The 4,370-nt window shown below is 42.0% G+C and overlaps 1 non-coding gene across 1 annotated transcript; it reads right to left on the reverse strand.

Moving 5' to 3' along the window:
• Window positions 1–400: 400 nt before the first annotated feature.
• Window positions 401–507, reverse strand: LOC128282104 (small nucleolar RNA R71). The gene has a single exon (XR_008272375.1). It is a non-coding gene; the product is annotated as a small nucleolar RNA R71 (small nucleolar RNA).
• Window positions 508–4,370: the final 3,863 nt, after the last annotated feature.

Raw genomic sequence — 4,370 nt, forward strand, 5'->3', positions numbered from 1 at the left:
CTCCTGCGATTACTGTTAATCAGAATCCTCTCCGCGCACTATTTATGATTATGCTAAACCTTCTTTAACAGGACCTGAATCGAGCATAGTTAGACCTGCTGTAGCTGCAAATACTTTTGAACTGAAACCTAGCACAATTCAAATGATACAACAATTTGTTCAGTTTGATGGTTTGCAGGACGAGAATCCCAACATTCACTTGGAAAGTTTCTTAGAGTTTTGCGACTCTTTCAAAATCAATGGCGTTTCTGATGACACCATTCACCTTTGGTTGTTTCCCTTTTCATTGGGGAATAAGGCTAAACAATGGTTGAACTTGTTGCCACGAGGATCAATCACTTTTTGGGAACAAATGATCAAAATTTTTTTATTAAAATCTTTTTCGCCGGCTAAAATAGCCAAATTACGTAATGATATCTATTCTTTTGTACAAATGGATTTAGATACACTCTACGATGCATGGGAGAGATACAAGGACATCTTGAGAAGATGCCCTCATCATAGGTTACCACTCTGGTTACCGGTTAAAACCCTTCATAATGGCCGAAATCCTTTGACTCGACAAATGGTTGACACAGCTGCTGGCGGAACCATCAATAATAAAACACCTGAAGATGCCTATGAATTTATAGAGGAGATGTCACTGAATAACTATCAGTGGCAAGTCATGAGGACAAAGGCAACAAAAACAGCCGGTGTTTATAACGTCAATTCGGTCACCATGCTCTCTAATCAGGTAGAACTCTTGAATAAGAAAATTGGTGGTTTTCTTAGTTCTTCACAGGTTCACCCAATAATGCAGTGCGAAGTAAGTGGAGGTGGATCAAGCAATTCAGAATACCCACCCTATGGCCACAACATGGAGAACGAGTAGTTAAATTACATGGGTAATAATTCTTGATCTCAAAATAATCTTTATAGTAACACTTACATGCAGGTTGGAGGAACCATCCAAATTTCTCATGGGGAGGCCAAGGGAATCAGAGACCACCACCTCCAGGCTTCCAACAACCACCCTACCAACAAAGGAAAAAGCCAAACCTTGAGGGGATGCTCACAAAATTCATCTTAGTGTTAGAAACTCATTTTTAGAATACCGAGACAGCACTTAAAAATCAACAAGCGTCGATCCAAGGGCTCGAAACTCAGATAGGTCAGCTCACTAAATTGATATTTGAACGACCACAAGGTAGCCTGCCAAGCAATACTGAATCTAACCCAATGGAGCAACTCAACGCGATTGCTATTCAAGATGAGGAAGGGTTAGTTGCAAAACCAAGGCCAGAAACGGTGGTAAGTAAATGTAAGGATGAGGTAGGCCAAAATGACCCAAAACCGGTGAGTACAAAATATAAACCTTGTGTGCCATACCCCAATGCGACAAGGAAATACCGATCAGACGAACAATTTGGTAAATTCCTTAAACTTTTAAAGAAACTAAATATTAACTTACTATTTATTGAAGCCCTTTTGTAGATGCCAAACACATTCAAGTTTTTAAAGGAGCTTTTAAGAAATAAATGAAAGTTGGATGAGGCGTCGCATGTGGAGTTGAATGCAGTTTGCTTAGCCATATTACAGAATAATCTACCCAACAAATTGAAGAATCTAGGGAGTTTTACGATTCCTTGTTTAATTGGTAGTTTAGATGTTCATAATGCATTGGCTGACTTAGGGGCAAGCATTAATGTTATGCCTTATAAAATGTTTAAATAGCTAAGTCTTGGGAAACCCAAACAAACTAGGATGAGCATTCAATTGGTTGATAAAACCATTAGATTTCCTAGGGGTATCATTGAAGATGTTCTTGTTAAGATCGATAAATTTATATACCCAGTAGACTTTGTTGTTCTAGACATGGAAGAGGATAGTAACGCACCTTTAATTTTAGGACGACCCTTTTTAGCGACTGCTAGAACCATTATTGATGTTGGTACAGGTGAACTTACGCTTCGTGTGGGAGACGAAACAATCACCTTTCAAGCTCGTTATTCAAGTAACACATCAAAAATTGAAGGTGGTTGTATAAATCATTTTTCTAGTATTGATCATGTGGTGAAACCCTCTGTACAGGAAACAAGTATGAAGAACGCATATGAGTCGTGTTCAAACAACAACAAAGGACCTATCTATGAAGAACGATGGCTACAAATTGAGGAGCTAGATGAATGGTGGACACAGAAATCGAGAACACCCGATAAATCGGAACCGAGCCAGGACAAGCTCAATACCTCACCAAATCAACTTAAGGTATGAGACAAAGTGCTACTAGATGCAGCAGATCCTCGCATTGCCACTACTAAACCTAATGAAGAAATTTCTCTTACGGTACTCAGTATTTTCCCATATGGTATAGTTGAGGTAATTCATCCCAAATTCGGCACATTTAAGGTAAACAATACCCATCTTAAACCTTATGTTGATAAAGTTGATAGCAAGGATAAAGAGTATAAACCCTTCGCACCACCTTGACCATGCAGAAGAAAGGTAAGTCAAGCTTAGACTATAAATAAGCGCTTCTCGGGAGGCAACCCGAGCACTAATAGTGTTAATTTCTTTAAATTTTAGTTTTTAACATCTAACATACTAACCGAATCATGGAACGCAGGCTTGCTAAAGACCACACGGCCAGGCACACGGGCGTGCATTAGGCCGTGTGAAAATAGGGCAAGATTTTTTCCCCAACATGGGATGCGATAAATTGCTGCCAAAACAACAGGGGCGTGAGACACGCCCGTTCCTTGAAACTATGGTTGAAACTGAGAATGTAACACGGGTGTGGAACATGCCCGTGCCATCCACCCATGGTAGACACTGTCAAAACGAACACAGGTGTGTACCTATGTACACGGACGTGTGAGAAGCAAACGAAGCAAGACACGGTCGTGCGACACGGCCATGTGCACCCAAACGCCCAAAGAACACGGGTGTAGGCCGAATGTCAGACACGCCCAAATTCAAAATTCGTGAAATACACGGGCAAAAATTAGGCCACAAGGGCGTGTCTCACGATTGTGTGCCCCAAAATCTATATAAACCCCTCACTATTCATCATCTCCTTCTCCAAAAATCCCTAACCCTAGCCACTGCAACTTCACACGCCCTACCCCGCATGCCCGTGCGCCGCCTACAACACCGATTCCGATGCATCAAGCTCCTTCCTTTTGCATTTGTTTACTCTTTTCTCTCTATTTTCTTTAAATATGTTACTTATTTCATGATTTCTCTACTCTATTGAACTATTTTGAATGAATATTCATAGTTAGAATATTAAAATACTCATGCTTGTTTATAAAAATTTTGTCATTTTAGTTACTACATTATGCTATACTCTTTCATTTTTCTTTGTTCCATGAAATTTATGCTTACCCACATACATTCATTCATATTCCTATTACATTATTCCCATAATCCTATAACTTGATATACTTAGTAGTTTTTTTTACTTCATCCATCACGTAAGTCTTATGAAATATTCCTATTTAGTTTTGTGCTTCAGTGCTATTTTTGGGACGTATTTGTTGAACTTTGATTTTTCAACGCAGGTGCAATGTCATCCTCACGTGGTAAGAAGACTGCTGTTCCCGTCTCGAAGAAGAGGAAATGAGGAGCGTCATCCTCGGGTCCTACCACGGAGATTAGGCACCCGTTCCTCCAGGTTCCCTTGGGACCCCAAACGGAATTATAACAGATATTACAGGCCCAACCCCTAGGTGTGGGTCGCTGCATTGATTGGGCCGTACTCGAACAAATGTAATTGGCTGACGCGGTCTGAGCCCTCCTAACGACTGACCCGTGAGGGCTCTTCTTTGAGATCGTCGAGCTGACGTATCTTGAGTTCATATTGGAACTCTGCTCGACGTTCCATCTTCAGACCGTCATGAAAAACTTCGACGATCCTGGAACGGTCCAGTTCCGCCTTGGTGGTCTAGTATGCCAGTTGAGCGTACCTGAGTTTGGGATTTCACTAGGGCTATACACGGAGGAGTTCATAGACGACAATGAACCCAATACCCTCCACCGCCACATCTACTTCTCCCCCTCAAAATGCTGGAGGGACCTCGTCCCTACTTCGGCCACCTACGATCTTAGCCACTCCAAGGCATCGCTCTCCCTCCATCCTTGAGGGATCTACACGTTATCTTGGCTCACACTTTGACAGGGAGACAAGAGAGCACTGATGTCGTCACCACCCATGACGCTTATTTCTTATGGAGCATTGCGAATGGGCATGCCCTCGACCTTGCCTACTTTATCATCCTCGCCATCCGCCATCAAACAGAGTGACATAGGAGAGCGATCATCTCTATCGGGCCCTATGTGACTCGACTGGCTCGGCACTTCGGGCTCCTCAACACAGTAGCCCAATC

This window comes from Gossypium arboreum, chromosome 1 (genome assembly GCF_025698485.1).
Source record: "Gossypium arboreum isolate Shixiya-1 chromosome 1, ASM2569848v2, whole genome shotgun sequence".
Lineage (NCBI taxonomy): Eukaryota > Viridiplantae > Streptophyta > Magnoliopsida > Malvales > Malvaceae > Gossypium > Gossypium arboreum.